General features: G+C 45.3%; 1 long non-coding RNA gene across 1 annotated transcript; it reads left to right on the forward strand.

Moving 5' to 3' along the window:
- Positions 1–12018: 12018 nt before the first annotated feature.
- LOC146861386 (uncharacterized) lies at positions 12019–20310 on the forward strand. The gene is made up of 4 exons (XR_014978952.1): positions 12019–12284; positions 16756–16834; positions 16926–16997; positions 18876–20310. It is a non-coding gene; the product is annotated as an uncharacterized LOC146861386 (long non-coding RNA).
- Positions 20311–20944: the final 634 nt, after the last annotated feature.

Below are 20944 nucleotides of genomic sequence, written 5' to 3' on the forward strand. Positions count from 1 at the left end.
GTTTTGTATTATCCAAGGTATGTTGTAAGGTAAAGTTTGATTATTATCAATCCCGTGGCTTGTTCTAAATGTAGAGAAGTAACGTGTATGTATGTATTTAGATGCCGGTAAATTGAACACGGCGTTTGGTCAGATGTGTGTAAAGGTATCAGGTTGGGGCAAGTGCCCTAGAATAAAAAATGAAAATCAAACGTAATGCGTAGGCAAAGTCAAAATCATGATGCCAAAACTGGTTCATCATTTAAAAATAATAATAAAGCGTCGCGTAGGATCTTGTAATACCAAGAAATGGCGGCCATCTTGGATCAGGTAAATCCTAATTAACACGAAGAGCAGTTGACGAAGCGCGGTGGGGTCAACTTTGTTAAGTATCTGAAATGAGCAGAAATTAACGGCATATGTAGTCAGCAGAACCCCTGAATTGAAGCTGACAGGCAATATGTCTGTTATGATTGTGCAGATTAGGTCTATTATTCAAGACGAGATCCTAAATTTCTATCTACATAGGGAATGAATGGGCCCTGAGAGATATAGGTAAAATGCCCAAATGGTTGCAGAACTGGTATCAAGAACCACGGGGAAAAGGGCAAGAGCCTGTATATAAACTATCTGTGTGTACAGGAAAGACTGAGAATTATTATGTATATTAGAGACTGTACATACCGCTTGTGTGATAAAGTGGTGACTTATAGATTGTAGTCGTCAATGGTTATGGTGCAAAGGTGAGTGACATCTTAAAACATGATAAAAGTATATTTACAAACATTGAACTGCATATGTACATGATTTACATAATTATCATAGATGCTGGACAACTATGTATACATGACTGGAGATGATGTATCACTATGTTTACATATGTGGTCCTATTTTTATTTTCCAAGGAAATAATGCATTTCATCATCGACATTCATTCCTATATCCGTCGTACGCAATTTCAGAATCCAGGATGCTTCATTCCTGCGAAGTGTGAGTTCTCTATTACCCCCTCTGGGGTTTCTCATTGTCTGCTCAATACCGTAGAATAAAAAGTCCTTATGTGCACCTTGAGATTGGCATTCAAGGATGTGTGTTGCGATGGGATATCTGCGGTCCCCCTGCTTAACAGCCCTCATGTGTTCGCCTATCCTGACACGTAAAGGACGTATCGTGCTCCCCACATATTTTCTGTTACATCTACACTCGATGATGTATACTACAAAACTCGTGTTACAGTTGATATTTGTAAGAATTTTGTAGCATTTGTCATTAGGACCCACATGTTCTAGTTTCTTGCTGTATGCCCATTTGCAGGCTGAGCAATGGCCGCACCTGTGGAAGCCCACCATATATGTAGACAGCCAGTTCTTACTGATAGGAGGTGCGGGATAGCTCGGGCTCAAGAGACTTCAAAGACAGGTCCCTTTTCTATAGGTAATCTCAGGTTTGCTGTCAATCACCCCCGTCATTGTCTCATCTTTCTTAAGGATGTGCCAGTGTCTGTTCAGACTCTTCACTAGGGTGTCAGAGAGGTTGTCAAAATTCGTAATGAACCTGACTTTGTTCTCCTCTTTCTTCCTACTAGTGTTATCCCTTAAGGTCGTTTCTCTTTTGATCCTTTTGATCCTAGACTCAGCTTTCTTAAGGGTTTTCGTATTGTAACCTCTAGACTTGAAGCGTTTGGTCATTTCTTCAGTACATTTTGTGAAGTCCGAATCTACACTGCAATTGCGTCTAGCTCTGACAAATTCCCCATAGGGAATAGCATTAATCTGGTGCTTGGGGTGCGCGCTGGACGCATGCACTATCGCATTGCACGCTGTCTCTTTGCGATATAATCTGCTATTGATCTGATTGTTTTCTATATACAGTTCTGTATCGAGAAATGTCACCTGCACCTTGCTATGCTCATGCGTAAACCTGATGTTCCATGTATTATCATTAAGGTGTTCCACAAATCTCATAAGTTCAATATCGTCTCCTGTCCAAATCATCAGGCAATCGTCAATATATCTGCCCCAGAAAAGAATGAACTCTGTCCATTCCGATCCACTTACAATGTTTACTTTGATGTGTTGAAAGATGTTCATGAGCTGATTTCAAGCTTTCAGTTTAATTTTGGAGATAGATTTTCTGTTGGTAAGAGGAAAAAAGTAGTTAATAGTTGGATACATTTTTTGGAATGTGATACTTTTTTAAGGGGAAAGTAAAATTTTGGCTGCGTATTTTAGGCTGTTTAATGATTGAGAATTATATACTTACTTATTTCTTTGGTCCAGTAGGTGATTGTGTAGAAGGTAGTTTTGGATGGTTTTGTAGTTTTCTGTAGAGGAGAGAAATAAGTAATAAAATATGTTTTAGATTATTTTTTTTAATTAATAGTTGTAGGTGGGTAGGAAAAATTTAAAATATACTTGCATTGATTAATATTAGAGTTGTGGGGATGTCGAAAATATCTTTGTCTGTTTCGAAGGTATCTGTAGAGGAGTTATGAATGTAATTAAATAAAGTGTAGTAAATTCATTTATAGAAATAGTTTCAGCTGTAGCATTCTAGTATTGTTGTATTTTAAATAGAGTTTAACTTACTTTCTGTAGTTATAAAATTTTCTTTTGGAATGTAAATCTTCTTTCAGGAAACAGTTGAGTAGAGTTTCACCTTATTTGTTCTTTTCAGTTTGTAGTGTGAAAGAGATGTTGAAATGTAGTGTTTTTATAGTGTGAAATTAATTAGTTGCTTTATTTCATTGGTTTAATTTGAAATGTGAGCATTTCATTGGTCTACCTTGATGTTTTTTTCTTTTTTGTCTGTGTGTTTCCATGTAAGGGAAACGCTAATTAGCAACTTATTAGTAGTAAGTGATGGTTTATTTGTCGTATTAAATGCTTTAAAGATATTTTTAATGTGGTTTAATGCATGTATAAAAATTATAAAATTATTTATGTTGTCAAATGTATTATTATTGCTTATGGAATGTTTATTTTTAAATGTATGTGTTTGAACAAAAATGTTTTATGTTATTTAAGTGTTTTATTATGTATTACAATGCTAATGTATGTCTTGTGCTAAAAGTATATTTTATTCATAGTTTTTTAGATAGTCGATATTGTGACATATTCTATATTTTGGTTGTCTATATTTCGAGTTTCGATAATTTTGTCATTTAGATAGTTATTTAAGGTTAGACAATATTTTTGTTAACGATATTTATTAATTCGATATAATGATATACGATATTTTGTAAAGACGATATTGTGTACTCGATATTTTAGTATTTTCTTTAATAAGTATAGTGAGTCGATAATATTGTAGTCGATAATTTGCCAACGATATTTTATGTAGTCGATATTTTGGTTATCGATATTATGTCAGTGATCCAAAAAAAACACATTTTCCCCACATTTCTGTGGTGGAAAGTTCTGGAATCTGCGTGGATCCACAAATTTCTACCCACCCCGCGTTCCCCAAAGTCTTACGAGAAAAATGGTACCTCACTTGTGTGGGTTGGCCTAGTGCCCGCGACAGGAAATGGCACAAAACGCAACGTGGTCACACCTCAATTTCGCAGTGAAAAATGAGCCTTTTTTGGCAAAGTGCCTAGCTGTAGTTTGTGAACCCTAGCTCTGCCGAAACCTAGGGAAACCTAGCAAACCTATACATTTTTTAAAACTAGACACCCAGGGGAATCCAGGATGGGGTGACTTGACTGCCTCCAACCAGGGTCTGTTACCCAGAATCCCTTGCAAACATTAAAAATTGTCCAAAAAAACACATTTTCCCCACATTTCTGTGGTGGAAAGTTCTGGAATCTGCGTGGATCCACAAATTTCTACCCACTCCGCGTTCCCCAAAGTCTTACAAGAAAATGGTACCTCACTTGTATGGGTTGGCCTAGTGCCCGCGACAGGAAACGGCGCAAAACGCAACATGATCACACCTCAATTTCGCAGTGAAAAATGAGCCTTTTTGGCAAAGTGCCTAGCTGTAGTTTGTGAACCCTAGCTCTGCCGGCACCTAGGGAAACCTAGCAAACCTATACATTTCTTAAAATTAGACACCTGGGAGCTTCCAGGGAGGTATGGCTTTGGTTGGATCCCTCAAAGTTTCCTTACCCAGAATCCCCTGCAAACCTCAATTTTAGCTGAAAAAATCACTTTTTTCACACATTTTTGTGTGGGAAAGTTGTGGCATCACCGGGCTCACACAATTTTCCCACCACCCAGCGTTCCCCCAGGTCTCCCGATAAAAATGGTGCCTCACTTGTGTGGGAGGCCCAAGTACCCGCGACAGGCAAGGGCCCAAAACGTAGTGAGGCAACATCAAAATTGCCCATCTCAAAACCACCTGGTTTTGCAAGGGGGGTCACCTGGGTTTTTGACCCCGTGCTCGGCGGCCATCTAGGGAAACCTACCAAACCCACACATTTCTGAAAACTAGACACCCAGGGGATTCCAGGGAGGTATGGCTTGCGTGGATCCCCCAACGTTTCCTTACGCAGAATCCCCTGCAAACCTCAATTGTAGCTGAAAAAATCACTTTTTTCAAACATTTTTGTGTGGGAAAGTTGTGGCATCACCGGGTTAACACAAATTTCCCACCACTCAGCATTCCCCCAGGTCTCCTGATAAAAATGGTGCCTCACTTGTGTGGGAGGCCCAAGTACCCGTGACAGGCAACGTTTTTTCGGAAGGCTTTGGGGAACGTGGGGTGAGTGGAATTTTGTGGATCCACGCAGATTCCAGAACTTTCCACGACAGAAATGTGAGGAAAATGTGTTTTTGTTTTACAAATATTTAGGTTTGCAAGGGATTCTGGGTAACAGAACCTGGTGAGAGCCAGTCAAGTCACCCCATCCTGGATTCCCCTGGGTGTCTAGTTTTTAAAAATGTACAGATTTGCTAGGTTTTCCTATGTGCCGGCTGCGCTAGGGCCCAAAATCGACAAGTAGGCATATTGCTAAAAACAAATCCGTGCCTAGACTGCTTTCTGCCGCCCTGGGGGGAATATCGGGAGGTGGGGTTGCCCTGATATGCCCCCAAGGAGGGCAGAAACACTGTGGCAATTTGTTTAGGGTGTGGGGGCACGGGCATGCACGTTTTGGGCAGCCCCACTCTAATTCAAATTTGCCCCCAAAAAAACCCTGGTGTCTAGTGGGCTTTTTGCCCCCCCCAGGTGGGGCACATTGGGGGCTAAAGCCCGCATCTGCCCCCCAGGGGGGGACTGAAAGTCCAATAGACGCCTGGGAGTTTTTTGGGCAAATTTTAATTAGGGTGGGGGCTTCCCAAAACAGGCATGCCAATGCCCCCACTGTAATTAAAATTTGCCAAAAAAATCCCTGGCGTCTACTGGGCTTTTTGCCCCACTGGGTGGCAGATCGGTGGCTAATGCCCCCATCTGCCCCCCAGGGGGGGCAGGAAGGCTGTAATTTTTGCAGGGGAGGGAGTGGGGGCATGGGCATGCCTGTTTTGGGCAGCCCCCGCCCTAATTCAAATTTGCCCCAAAGAAATCCCTGGCGACTAGAGGGCTTTTTGCCCCCCCCAGCGGGGCAGATTGGGGGCAGAAAGCCTACTAGACACCAGGGATTTTTTAGACCAAATTTTAATTAGGGTGGGGGCATTGGCATGCCCGTTTTTGGCAACCCCCACCCTAATAAAAAATTTCCCTAAAAAATCCCTGGCGTCTAGTGGGGTTTTTGCCCCTCCCCGGGGGGCATATTGGTGGATAATGCCCCATCTGCCCCCCGGGGGGGCAGTAAGGCTGTAATTTTTTCGGGGGTGGGGGCATGGACATGCCTGTTTTGGGCAGCCCCCACCCTAATTCAAATTTGCCCCAAAAAATTCCTGGCGACTAGTGGGCTTTTTGCACCCCCTGGGTGTGCAGATTGGGGCAAATGCCCCCATCTGCCCCCCAGGGGGGGCAGAAAGCCTACTAGACACCAAGGATTTTTTTGAGCAAATTTTAATTAGGGTGGGGGTTGCCAAAAATGGGCATGTCAATGCCCCCACCCTAATTAAAATTTGCCCAAAACCACCCTGGCGTCTACTGGCTTTTTGCCCCGGGGGGCATATTGGGGGCTAATGCCCGCATCTGCCCTCCGGGGGGCAGGAAGGCTGTAATTTTTGTGGGGGCGGGGGTGGGGGCATGGGCATGCCCATTTTGGGCTGCCCCATTCTAATTCAAATTTGCTACAAAAAAAACCCTGGCATCTAGAGGGCTTTATGCCAATGCCCCCACCCAAATAAAAATGTGCCCAAAAAAATCCCTGGCGTCTAGTGTGCTTTTTGCCCCCCCAGGGGGGCAGATTGGGGGCTACTGCCCCATCTGCCCCCGGGAGGCAGGAAGGCTGTAATTTTTGCGGGGGAGGGGGTGGGGGCATGGGCATGCCTGTTTTGGGCTGCTCCACTCTAATTCAAATTTGCCCCCAAAAAAACCCTGGCATCTAGAGGGCTTTTTGCCCCCTCGGAGGGGCAGATTGGGGTATCCACTAGACGCCAGGGAGTTTTTTGGGCAAATTTTAATTAGGGTGGGGGCTGCCAAAAACAGGCATGTCAATGCCCCCACCCTAATTAAAATTTGCCCAAAACCACCCTGGCGTCTACTGGCTTTTTGCCCCGGGGGCATATAGGGGGCTAATGCCCGCATCTGCCCTCCGGGGGGCAGGAAGGCTTACATTTTTGTGGGGGCGGGGCTGGGGGCATGGGCATGCCCATTTTGGGCTGCCCCATTCTAATTCAAATTTTCTACAAAAAAAACCCTGGCATCTAGAGGGCTTAATGCCCCCCCACTGGCGGGGCAGATTGGGGGATAATGCCCCCATCTGCCACCCGGGGGGGCTAAAAGTCTACTAGACACCAGGGAGTTTTTTGGGCAAATTTTAATTAGGGTGGGGGTTGCCAAAAACGGGCATGCCAATGCCCCCACCCTAATAAGAATTTGCCCATAAAAATCCCTGGTGTCTAGTGGGCTTTTTGCCCCCCCGGGGGGCAGATTGGGGGCTACTGAAAGATTAATTTTGTGGCCGGGGGGTGGGGGCATCGGCATGCCCGTTTTGGGCAGCCCCCACCCCTAACTAATACCCCATAAGAAAATCCCTGGTGTCTAGTGGGCTTTCTACCCCCCTGGGGGGGCATATTGGGGGCTAATGCCCCCATCTAGCCCCCAAGGAGGCAGAAAGGCTGTAATGGTGGTGGGGTGGGGGCATTGGCGTTCCCATTTCGGGCAGCCCCCATCCCCCCCAAAAAATGGGGCAAAAACAAAATCCCTGGTGTTTAGTGGGCTTTCTGCCCCCCCGGGGGGGGCAGATTGGGGGCTACGGCCCCATCTGCCCCCCGAGGGGGGCAGAAAAACTAATTGTGTGCCTGAGGGGTGTGGGGGCATCGACATGCCCGTTTTGGGCAGCCCCCACCCCTAATGAATAAATTATCATAAAATCCCTGGTGTTTAGTGGGCTTTCTGCCCCCCAGGGAGGCAGATTGGGGGCTACTGCCCCCATCTACCCCCCAGGGGGGGCAGAAAGACTAATTGTGCCCAAAATATTTATGGGGGGAGCAAAGGCTCTTGCCCAAGGGGCCGCTCCCCCCTCCCTGGTGCCTAGTGGGTGGATCCCTGCTTGGGGATCGCCCTCCTGTGGTAAGCCCCAAGCAGGGATCCACTGGGAGGGGTACCATTGGAAAGAGGAGATTCTCCCCTGTCCAACGATACCCCTCCCGTCTTTCTACGTGCTCAGGGGGCTGAGATAGCCCCCTGAGCACGTAGAAAGGGAAACTGAAATGAGCCTCTTGGCTCATTTCAGTTTCGGTTTCACTGAAATTACGTCAGCGCGACGTGCGCGACGATCGTCATTTCAGGGAAACCGGAGGGGGGCCTCGGGAGCTGGGGAAGCTCTTCCTCAGCTCCCGAGGCTCTTTTAGCAAAAAGGGAATCCATCTGGTGCCCGCACCAGAGGGATTTCCAATGCAATGTTTCATGACGAGCTGGACTCGTCATGAGCACACGAGCACTGTGTGCCATGACGAGTCCAACTCGTCATGAGCACCAAGGGGTTAATCTTGTTCTAAATATTGGAAAGAGACATTGTTTCTTTCTTATGTGTAATCTCGAAATGATGCTGTAACATATAATCGTGCAGTACACCCCAATCTGCCCCACTGCAATCTACCTCACCCCAGACCAATCTACCCAAAACCAATCCACCACACTCCAATCTACCTCAGACTAATCCAATCCACACCACACTCCACCCCACTCTAATTCAATCCAAATCAATTACCCCATTCCAATCTATCCCACCCCAACCTGCCCCGCAATAATCCAATCTGTCCAACTCCAATCCACCCCACACCAATCCACCCCATCCAGTCTGCTCCACTCCTATAGACTCCAATCCACCTCACCCCAATCCAATCCACCCCAGACCAATCCAATCTATCCCAGACCAATGCAATCCACCCTAGACCAATCCACCCCACTCCAATTCATCCTACTCCACTCCACCCCAATACAATACAGTCCTTACCACTCACCCAATCCACTCCACACTGATCCTTCAAACCCACCCCAATCCAATCCACCTCAAACTAATCCCCCCTAATCTAATCTTCCCACTCAAATCCACCCCAATCGATTCCATTCCACTTCAATCCACCCCAATCATCCTAATTCACACAGCTCAACTCAATCCAATCAACCGCACACCAATCCAATCCATCCTATACCAATCCACCACACACAACTCAATCCATGCCACTCCCCAATCCAAAATACCCCAATCCAATCTACCCCCTAATACAATCCACCTCACCCCAATCCATCCATCCCACTCGACCCCAACCCACCCTACTCCAAACTCTTCCACCACATTCCACACCACTCCAATTCATTCCACACAACAAAAAATCAATCCGCCCACTCCAATCCTTCCCACTCTACTCCAATCCACCATACTTCAATGCACCCCACTCCAATCCAATCCGCCCCACTCCAACCTAAAACACTCCACTCCAATCCACCCACTCCAACCCACCCCATTCCAATCCAACCCACCCTCCTCCAATTCAATTCACCCCACTCCAGTCCAAGCCACCCCAATCCACCCAACTCATCCAATACAGTCCATCGCGCTCCACTCAAGTCTGTCCACTCCTATCTATTCCACCCCTCTCCAATCCAATCCACTCTACTCCAGTCAAATGCACCACAACCCAATCCACCTACTCCACTCCAATCCATCCCACTGCAAACCACAACAATCTAATTCACCCTCCCCAATCCGCCCTATCCTACCCCACTTCAATCCAATCCACCCCATTCCAAACTAATCACTCTCCACCTCACGCTAATCCAATCCACCCAAAGCCAATCCAACTCCCCACTCCAATTCACCTTAATCCCGACCATTCCAATCCACCTTAACCCACCCCACTCCAATCCAATCAACCCCACTCCAATCAACACCACCCCACTTCACTCCAATCTAATCCAATCACTACTGGCTGCTACTGAACGGGTGTGGTTGCAGAGGGAGGGGAGAGAGGGAGGGAATTAAAAATACATTTTTAAAAACCCACTTACCTGGATGCAGCCGGCTGCCACCTTTTCTCCGTCCTCTCATCCTCTTCCTGGCTTCTGTGGAAGCGGGAAGCACCCAGGCTCCCCTGAGCCAATCTCAAAGCTGCAATGCAGCGTTGTGATTGGTGAGCACCCAGGCTCCTCTGAACCAATCACAACATTGCAATGTTGTGATTGGTCGGAGCACCATGGTTCAGCACTCAGTCAGGGGATGGGACCCTGGGCATGTTCTCCATCCAGGCTAAAATGCAGCCTTGGTGTAGAGCATGCAAAGTGTGCATGAATGTTTAACTGGTTGCAGAGGGCCAGTCAAACATTCATGCGTACTGAGGAGGGTGCCACCACTCCTCCCCCAGCCTCTAAACAGCCCTAGCCCGACCTGACCTGCCCACAAACAATGGAGCCAGTACATTTAAATAAAATTATAATAATGTTGTTATTATAATTTTATTTTTCCGTTTTTATTCCTCACTCAGTGAGCAGTGGGGCGACGGTCCTCCATCTTATTGGAGGAGCTGCCACCGAATCCAGTCCAATCCACCTCAGTCCAGTCCACGCCACTCCAGTCCAACCAATCCACCCCACCCCAATGCAATCCAACCCAGTCAATTCAGCCCACTCAAAAAACTCTGCCCACTCCAGTCCAATTCAATCCACCCCATCCCAGCTCTATCAACCCCACTTCAATCCAATCCTCCCATTTCAATATGCCCCACCCTACTCCACCCCACCCCTCTCCACTTCAATTCAATCAACCCCACTATACTTCACTCAAATCCAATCCAATCCACCCCACTCCAGTCAATGCCATCCAATCCATCCCATCCAATCGACCCCACTCAATCCAGTCTACTTGACTCCAATCCATTCCACCCCACCCACTCCAATCCAATCCAAACCACTCTAATCCATCCTACTCCAGTCCATTCCACCCACTCCACTTCATTCCAATCCAATCCACCACAAAACAACCCCCACCCCACTCTAGAGCGTCCCACTCCAATCCACCCCTCAGTCCAATCCACCTAACTCCACACATTCCAATCAGCTCCAATCCAGTCCACCCAACTCCAGTCCTATCCACCTCAATCTAATCACCCCACCCCACCCCAATCCATCCACCCCATTCCAATCCACCCCACTCCAATCCAGTTAACCCCAATCCAATCCAAAACACCCCATCCAATCCACCCCGACCCACTCCAACCCAACCCAACCCACCCCACTCTGAACCTCTCTGGCCCAATCCACCCCACTAAAATCACCCCACTCCAGTCCACACCATCCAATCCATCCCATCCAATCCACCCCACTCAATCCAATCCACTTGACTCCAATCCATTCCACCCCACCTACTCCAATCCAATCCAGACCACTCTAATTCATCCTACTCCAGTCCATTCCACCCACTCCACTTCATTCCAATCCAATCCACCACAATCCACCCCTCCCCACTCTAAAGCATCCCACCCCAATCCACGCCCAGTTCAATTCACCCCAAAACTACCCAATCCACTTCACCCCATTTTGATTCCACCCACCCCACACCAATCCAATACACCCCACCCCACGTTAAACCACTCCACTGCAATTTAATCTACCCCAATCCAATCCACTCCACTCCAAACTGCTCCACTCTAATCCACCCCAGTCCAATCCAATCAACCCCACTTCAATCCAATCCACACAAATTCAATCCCCACCCCACCCAATCAAAATCCAATCCCCTCCAATTCAATACCCTCCCCTCCATTCCAATCCCCACTCCATCCCACCCCACTCTAATTCACCTTGCCCGATCCCATTCCAATCCAAATCACTCACCTCAGTTCAATCACTCTAATACAATCCACTCACTACAATCCAATACATCAATCTAATCCACCCACCCCAATCCACTCTAATCCACCCCACTCCAATCCACCCCACCAAGTTAAATTCCCCCATTCAATCTGATCCATCCCACTCAATACACCCCTCCACTACACTACACTACACTCAAATCCACTCCAGTCCAGTCCAGCCCAGCCCAGCCCAGCCCAATCCAATCACATCGACTCCCCTCCACTATAATCCAATCCACCCCACTCTACTACAATCCACCCCACTCTACACCACTCCAATCCACCCTACTCTAACCAACTCCAATCCACTCCACTCTACTCCAATCCAACCCACTCTACTTCAATCCAATCCACCCAAAAACCTCAATGCACTCCACCATATCTCCCCCACTGCACTCTACAACACTCTGCCACTGAACAAGAGAACTCTCCTCCGCTCCACTACACTCTACGACACTATACATTCCCTACTCCACTCTACAAGACACTTCTCCCAAAACTCCACTCTACGACTCTCAACTGCACTAACGTTTAGCCATGCTGAACAGCAGTCACACAGGTGTGCAATATGCCCCTGCTGCCCACCACAAACGGGAGGAAACGAGTATTTACTCAGCTACACCCCTTTCTTCCACCCGCACACACACACACACATGCACGCACTCACTCACTCTCTCTCCTAACCACCTCCCCACACCGCAAAATCTACCTACCTCAACAACAGAGGTTATACTGAGACTTGGCATTCCTCGTAATAACGCCCAAGTAGAGAAACGAAACTATCAGCACTGGGAGGAGCCGACAGGAGAAACGAAGATAAAAGTATCCCATCTGGAAGGGCAAAGTGCGCTGGAGTTGCCGCCTCTGAAGCACATCTGCGCATCATTCCCTTGGGTGAGTGTTTCTCTTTATAAAATGCTCTGTTACACTTAAAACATTTCGCATCAACCTCAGTGTAATCTGGCTCTGACCTCCGCGTTGTGAACAGGAAACAACAAGCCCATGTTAAAAAACAACGACAGCCCACGGTGACCCGTGGGTGCTTGATTGCATTGTACCATAGCTTTAAATGGGAATATAGAAGTGCAGGTACTCACAATTTAGAGTACCGGTTTGCTCCTGAAAAGTGCCGGTACTGTCCCATTAAAAGCGTTGCACGCTCACAGAGAGGTGCAGGTACTCAGTACAGGACAGTACTTATCCATTCATAGCGCTACATTGTACTGTGGTTATATAGTGCTTGGTACCCCAGTGGAATCCCGCGTCAGAGGGGTACGCTATGTCTTGTCTGCTGTTGAGCAGCAGAGGAGCACTGGTCTGCCACAGGGAACCTAGATCGAGCATCTTTCCGACCGTGTGTTTGATCTGGGCGAGGTTCCCTTTCAATCTGCCTTCATTTATTGTTCTTAATATAATCAGACGTATACATTTTCGATATATGTATTTCCTTCGAACATAGGACTGCTTTGCATGGTTTTACCGTATGGAAGATTTGCTTAAAATGTAAAATTGAAGGCTATTTATATTGACCCATTCGAGCACCATGCCAATGATTTAAAGAAAAATTCAGAACACCAGTAAAATAATCTTAATAATAATACCCCAGAGACTGGTTTGCCTCATCACTAGCTTGTCCAGAAATCGCTGGAAATGTAGAATTAAGCGCTATTTACAAAGCCAACTACTGATTGGTTTATGTAGATGTGAAGCTATCCTCAAATGCAGTATAGAGCACATAATGTGTACAGAGATGTGAATTCCCTGATCTCCTGCGGCTGAGAGCTCACACTTAAGGCGTTGCCTTTGATGTGTGATCTCACAGGAAGTGATGGTACAGGAATGACATGAAAGGAAGTGACATCACACGAGTTAGTTTTATGTGACGTGTCAATGTGAGAAAGGCTCTGAACAGACAGATGTGGGTTTGTGGGTAAAGGTTTAGTGCAGTGGGGGGGGAGTCACACAGAGTGGGATTGGGGCGGATTCTGGGGCGCACAGGGGTGAATGGGGAGATAGTGGGGCTGGTGCTGCAGAAGTGTCAATGCATGGAGGCTCGCAGTGCTGCTGTGGAGGAGATACACAGACTGCTGATGGGAATGCAGCAGAGAGCGGCTGTGCATGGAGTCTGGTAGTTGAAGAGGAAGGAAGGATGCAGCAAAGCTGGCACGGGGCACTGGGTGAGGGGATGAGGCGAGGAGATAATTAATATAGGACTAATACTGGCGAGACTGGAGTCTGGGGATAGTAATGGAGAACTGGAATCAGGGGCGGGGGCAGCACGGGTTGTGTTCAGGGCTCGAGTCGGGGTACCACGCGGGTGAACGGCGTCCCCCCACTTATTTTACCGGATTTTTACCGGGTGGATGCCGTCCCCCCTGCCCAAAAGCTGGAATTTCAATTATGGCGTTACTTGCCCGCACGGCCGCCCCGTTCATCTCCCTTTACCGAGTGACTCGAGAGATCCGTGCGATTGTAATTTTACCTGCATTATTACTATTATAATATTATGCATAACGCAAAGCAAGGAGAGTTGTAAAACCAGGACTGGCTGTCATCACCCACATGACAGTGGAAAACTTGAGAGCTTGATAGCTGGAGCAAATGGAGCCACACATTCACTCTTTGGCCTCTCTGTGTCATGATCGGAGCTCATTCAGAACGCTGCTAACACGCTGGCTTCTCAGATGCAATCGCATCTAAGGGGTGAGCGAGGGGAGGCAATGAGTCTGATGGTGCAAGCCACCTTTTGTGACGTCACTTCCTGTTGTGACGTCACTTCCGGTGACACCACCTAACTTGGAGCGTCCCCCCACTTCTTTTTTTAGGAATTGTGCCCTGGTTGTTTTGGGGGGCTGTTACTGAGGAGGGTGGAGATGTTCAGTGTCTGTCCTTGGCGGGCTCGTAATGGGGGAGCAGGTGCCTGCATAAAGGCAGGCAGAGGGGTACAGGAAGTGCTGGGATTCTGGAAGGTGAATCTATCCAAGTAATCCTGGACTGGTATTGGTTCAGGTTAAATGGTCCATTTCTTGTACTGGGCAACTAGCACTTTTGGGATGAGGCGCATATGGAGGTAGGAATTAGGGCTTTAGCACAAATGTGGGGTAAGAAGTCAAATTAACCTGCCCATGTCTCCTCTCTGCCCCCCCACCCCCTTTCACCTTCACTCCCTTTTACTTTCTTGCCTGTCCCTGCCTTTCAGCTTTCACCTCTCTTAGTCAAAGTAAGTTTTATCATTTTGTCATTTTCCTTCCTATCCTTTCTCTCTCTCTCCCTCTCATTCTACTTTTATTGTCTTTTTTAAATCCTTCCATCTGCATCTTCCTCTCCTACTTCCTCTCTCTCTCTGACTCTCTCTCTCTCGCGCGCTATCTCTCTCTCTCTCTCTCTCTCCCTCTCCTTTCCTCGAGGTGCCTAGTTGTTCCATGGCAACAGCAGGTTCTTCATTCATTCCTGTGTTTCTCTTTTTGCAATCTGGTGCATGTAATCCTGCATTTCAAATTTCAAATGTGAAACAACAAAACTTAGAATGCAAAATAAAACCTGGACTGGATAAGTTACTCACATCTGATACCTCTAAAACTTCACATTGCTTCCCCCGGCTAACTGCCTCACACTTTCTCCCCTTAATTCCTGCAATCTCTGTGGGGCCGAGTCACAGAACTAATCTGAGACAAAATCCTAAATTTACTACTTTTGGTATTTACAGAAGGCATTTAGTAGTAGTAAAGTTAGGATTTTGTCTTAAGTTTGACTTAAGACAGACTTAGGACAGACTTAAGACAGACTTAAGACAAACTTAAGACAGACTTAAGACAGACTTAGGACAGACTTAAGACAAATTTAAGACAAACTTAGGACAGACTTAAGACAGACTTAAGACAGACTTAAGACAAAATCCTAACTTTACTACTTCTAAATGCCTTCTGTGAGTACCAAAAGTAGTAAGTTTAGGATTTTGTCTCAGATTACTTCTGTGAATCGGGCCCTCTGTCCTCAAGCACATTTGCCCCTTCAGCACATCACATCCTTTCTTTATTCACCCCACCTTTTTGCTTCCTTTTCCTTGTCTCCCTTCTTTGTCTCACATTTCTCCCTACTTCACTTCCATTGTCTTTTTATCACATTTCCTCTCCCTTCCATTTCATTAGAGCCCTCTCTCCATTCTTTCCTCTCTCATGCTCATTTTTTTCTATCTCTTAGTATCTCTTTCTGTTTCTTCATTTCTTCCCCTCCACCTCCCACGCACACTCCCCCTCCCCCATCCAACCCTCTTCCATCGGATATTTTAAATAGTCACGTGTTAGGTAAATTAGCTCTTCTACTCCTGGTTTATAAATCTAATGTTAACCAAAACCTTTTTATTTTACTAAAATTGTATGTATCGTATACTTATTTAAATGTGTTTTCAGTCAGCCCTCTTCATCCATTGGTCTGTTTTTGTGTAATTCACATTTGTGGTCCGCCCACTACAGGATATAGCATGCAGCAAAGAGTCATTGAGTAACTTCACATTGAGTGAGGGCATTCTGCCCTTTCAAAAGGAGCACTTCCACATACAGAGTAGTTCCCTTCAGTGCCAGGGACTACTATGCCAGTGTGTGCCTTTTGAGACGATAAATATATTTGTGCTTTTAGACATTTAGTTTTATGAGGGCTCTGTGGCGTCCCTGACAATAACATTTGCAAAAACTTTTTAAAACGAAGCAGGTATTGACAAAGCCAAAAGGCCAAAAAAGAAGCTAATACCAGACCTACTGACTCTGCCAAGGCCTCTTTTGGTTTGGTACTTGACATCAGGGGCGTAACATAGGCCCCCGCATCCCCCGCAGTGCTGCAGGGGGGGCCCCCTCAGCCCTGTACTCACGCCAGAGAGCTCCGGATTAAATCCGGAGCGGGGTCCTCTCGGTGTACCTTGCAGGATGGCCCCTTCAACTTTCGTTACGCCACTGCTTGACATATTTATACTTTAATCTACAAAACTACATATACCAGAATGCAAAGTAAAACCAAGACTGGATGAACTCTGCACACCTTGGGACAGTTTCAGATCTCTATTACTGCCATCATGTTGCATCTACCTTCTTCCCTTTATTTCCTTCTTCTTCTCTGTCCCTTGACTTGGTTCAGCTACCCTCACCTTTGGCCATTCCTCTGCATTTCTGTCAGTTCTGCCATCACCCCTGCATTGCCCGTCCCTCTACTGCCCCTCTAGCCATGATGGCCTGTCCGCCTCCACTCTTCCTCCACCTGCCTTTCTCGCCTTCCTCCTTTAACACCTCTCAGGCTGCAGAGAATAAAGGTGTGCTGCTAATAAAGAGTAATATACATTTCACATTTTATGCTTTTTTTAATTTTACTTTGGTAGGAAGAGTTTGTTGTAATTCAGCAGCAATCCGAAATTTTACTCACCAGGAGATACGGTTATATGATTTAAGAAACTCCTGGTAAGTAGAAAACCTTCTGCCCACCGTTACTGATGTGTCTGAGTTTGATGGCTGAATTCATCTTCGTCTAATATGTCTCATTCTTCCTTAGTTTGACAAGTCAATCTCTACAGCTCAGCACTACTTGCAGCACCAGGTCACCAAGACAGATTCCGTCTCCTCTGTAAGTAAAATAACTTTTTTCTGCCTGTAATCTGGACCAATCAGAAGACCTTTGACAATTAAGTCACTGAGCCCAAAACTAACCTTAAAATTCAAAAAGCACTGGTCTAACCACTAACTTTGGCTCCAGAGGAGCGTGCAACTCGCCATAAAGCGCTTTAATGCCTCACCAAGAGTAGTAAATGCTATATACATGTAAATAGAATACAATTCAATGTTAAACTGTAGTTCAATATTGAGACACAACTTTTCCCTCCTTCGGATACTATGCTTCACCCTCTCTTGGGGTTATGCTAAGCTAGGTATGATCGTATTCACTGCTTTGGCACCAAAAATATCTCCTGGTGCTAAAGTAGATTGCTTGGACCGGTCATGTGCTGTAGCAGGAGGGAAGTGGAAACTGGTCAGAGTTGAGAGACCAGGAAAAAAAGAAGAAAGCTTTCCCAAATGGGCCTGTATATTTGTTGAACAGCAAGCAGAAATGTAACCTTTTCCCTTCTGGAGGGTTTGCACACCTTAGCACCCTTTTTGAAGAGACTGGTATTCATTTGTTTAAATGCATGTACCTTTTCAGTCTCGGAATATTGAAACATTGTGTGACTTCATAGTCCCTGTAATAGATTTATATCTTTCCCTAAGGGTTTTCTCTTTGGTTGGACTCTTGTTTCAGACTTTGCCTGGACATCTACTGTAGGTTTGTGAGTCACACAATAATAATTTTGTTAGAGACAATGTTTGTTTGTCTTGCTTTAGGGGATAGTAGTGGTAGATCCCCGGCACTCGTGCACCCTAAAGAATTGTACATGGTTGTATTATTTTTATACACTGTATGATAAGTGTGACTATGTGTTAGTGGCTTACCACCAGACTGAATTATTTGTTGAAGGAAGGAAGATATGAAGGCAAGTTTTATGTCACATAGAAACAAAAACGTGGCTTTAGTTAAGTTAAACTGACTTTCGTTTCCAAAATGTATCTGGTATTCCGGTGCTTACACTGCATACATCAGTACATTAAACCCACACCTGTTGACTTTGCCCGTGTTTGTTGAGAATTTCTAACCCTGCCATTGCCTGTTGTTTCATAGCACAGACTTGGAGAATAAGAACCAATTTCAGGTACTCTATCCAGTTGTCTTTTAAATTCCTGTGATGAGGATAAAAACCACCCCTCACATCCTCATGCATAGCTTTCTCATTCACACTAAAACATATGGCATCCACCCCCTTCCTCCCAAGCCTTACCAGTCACTCAACTGAACATTTCACTTCCTTTTCAACATATCCATGTCTCTAGGAGGATTTGTGGATATTTCTGGATGGGTTCACTTACATAAAGTTGGTTAACCACCACAAACTTGTAGATTTGACAACCATCACAAAAAATGCTGATAATTTTCTAACCTGAAACAACTTGCAAATGTACTCCTGTCAAAGGACAGAATACATGTGTGTTTAAGATGCCAATAAGGAAAGAAACCCACAAAAGTAATGGGTGTGTAGGGGAAATGCTTCTCTACAGGATATAATACTCCCCCAGCCCATGAAGAAGCAAACAAAGCAAAAACAGTAATCGAGTAAATTTACATTTGAGTTCCATTTTAATATGTAGAATTATAATCCAAGTTAACATTTTGTATATGGATAAACTTACACACCTAACTGTGGTAGAGAAGAATTATATTTGTCTTCATAACAAAATCCTCAATTTGCTCCAAATATACATGTAACATTACAGGGGCAGATGTCACCATTTCCTACTTCCAATTTTTCAATCACGCTCATTCTCTTTGTAATTTGGTCACATTTCTGATGGGAAGCTCCCTCTGGAGTTTGCAGATGGTTCTAATAGTTTGTTTCTTTATGATAATCTTTCACAGTGAGCACAATGAGTCACTTACCAAATGCAGTGGAAGACCTCTGGGCAGAGGAAAGCTCAGAAGGCTACGTGGATGTCACACTGCAAAGTGCAGTGGTGCCCTCTGACGGGAAGCTCTACGTGATGTTTCATGGGACCTCCGTGGAGGATGCTGAATCAATCATCAGAGATGGATTCAAAAGATCAAGTGATGGCACATTGGGAAAGGGGGTGTATGTAAGCAGACAGTTTGAGAAAGCAAAGAGCTATCCCCCGAGATTGAGGGGGCAGAATGTGGTCTTGAGAGTAAGGGTCAATGTCGGAAAAGTTATAAGAATAGACAGGAAGGAGCATCCCCTTCAGAAAACCTGGCACAGCAAGTACGATACTGCCTGGATACCTCCAATGGCTGGCGTGGGTGTGGGACAATTGGAAGAAGATTGTGTTTCTAATCCAAATAGAATCAAAGTTATTGATGTAGATTGTGCACCTTCTGAGCAAATTCTTAGGAGGCTGAGGGAATTGATACCATACAGAAATAGAAGGATGCAATAATATTGCAGAATTTGTTTGTTGGATTTCCAATCTCAAAAACCCATTACATCTAATTACCTGGCAGTGAATTATTTCTTGCATATAAAATGCAAATCATGTCTTTTGTAACTAAATAAATAGCATAAACATATTCATGTTGAATATTCTGAGTAGGTCAGACTGGCATTTTTGTCTACCAACAGAATGGGCAGAATTTGGTTAAACATTCTGCACTGAAAGTTCTGCAAACACTATGTATTCTGGTTCTGCGTTTTCTTTGTAGGACATCTGCACTATATACAGAATGAACTGGATTTTAGTCTTCAATATTTTACATTTTTACCCAAGTCTTCTAGTTTTTTTAAACTCCAATTTTGGGAAAATAATGAATTTTATAAAAGGCATGACAAATAAATTGCTCTTCTGCTGAAACTTGCCATCTTTGCGAATATCACTAACTCTTTATTTTAAACTCAGGCCTAGCCCAAAGTACAATCTGTCCACCAATAGTGAAGTATCAGGTTATTTCCCCTCCTGAGCCGTCCGACAGGTGTATCACAAAACACCCTGGGTTTAGGATCTGTGAACTTTTTAAGTTTATACAAATTTCTGTTGTGCATGATGGTAAAATTTGTAAGTGATGTCATTTATGACTTCACTTGTGTTTTTTCTAAAGAGAAACATATTTCCAAATGTTTAACACATTAGTGGATTACATAAACTAAGAACTTGGAAAGACTTACCCTGAAGAAGGCCAGCAAACATATATCTACCAATGATCCATTACATGCTTGTCTTGTCCATCCCTGAGTTTCTATCCGAAATGACTGATATGGCATACTGCAGCAATCTATCTGCAGCAAAATTATTCATGTATACAATTAATACATTATCTCACAATAAAAGCAAATTAAGTGTACAAATTCAAATGTGTATGTTCATGGATTACCTGCATGGTGCAGATGCGGTGCATTTTATTTTCCAGCAGGGTGTCTCCAGTTTACTTTTCAAAGTATTGGCATAAAGCAAAATGATATGGACCACTTGCAAAAAGTTCTGACTTTGCTACTACTCGCTGCATACCAACAGCCAACGCTAAGGGGCATATTTATCATAAAGCCATGCAGTGAGGTTTGGCACTTCAGTGGGGTAGCAGTACATGCCCCATCGGTTCTACCTGGCTGCAATGCTTGATCTATTGTTGTAGGAGAGCAGGATCTGCACTTATGTTGCCCCCACTTTTTTTCTGATGTATACACTGGTTTCTGGCTATAGTCTGGCTGGGTCCCTGCTAATCAGGGCCCCAGTCTCTCTGTTCTCTCTAAACGACTTGGTGTGCATATTAGATGCACTAGTGATTGGATACTGTGGCACCTTATGAGCCCCATGTATATAGTACCTTAGGTACCTAGGGCATAGGCACTTCACAGGCCTACCAGGGGCTGCAGCATGTCTTATGCCACCCCTGGGAAGCAGACTCAATCTAACACCACAGGCCTGCTACTACAGCCTGGGCGAGGTAGTGTTAGCACTCCTCACTGAGGTATAGGTTCCTAT

The sequence above is a fragment of the Triturus cristatus genome, chromosome 3_1 (genome assembly GCF_964204655.1).
Source record: "Triturus cristatus chromosome 3_1, aTriCri1.1, whole genome shotgun sequence".
In the NCBI taxonomy this organism is placed as follows: domain Eukaryota; kingdom Metazoa; phylum Chordata; class Amphibia; order Caudata; family Salamandridae; genus Triturus; species Triturus cristatus.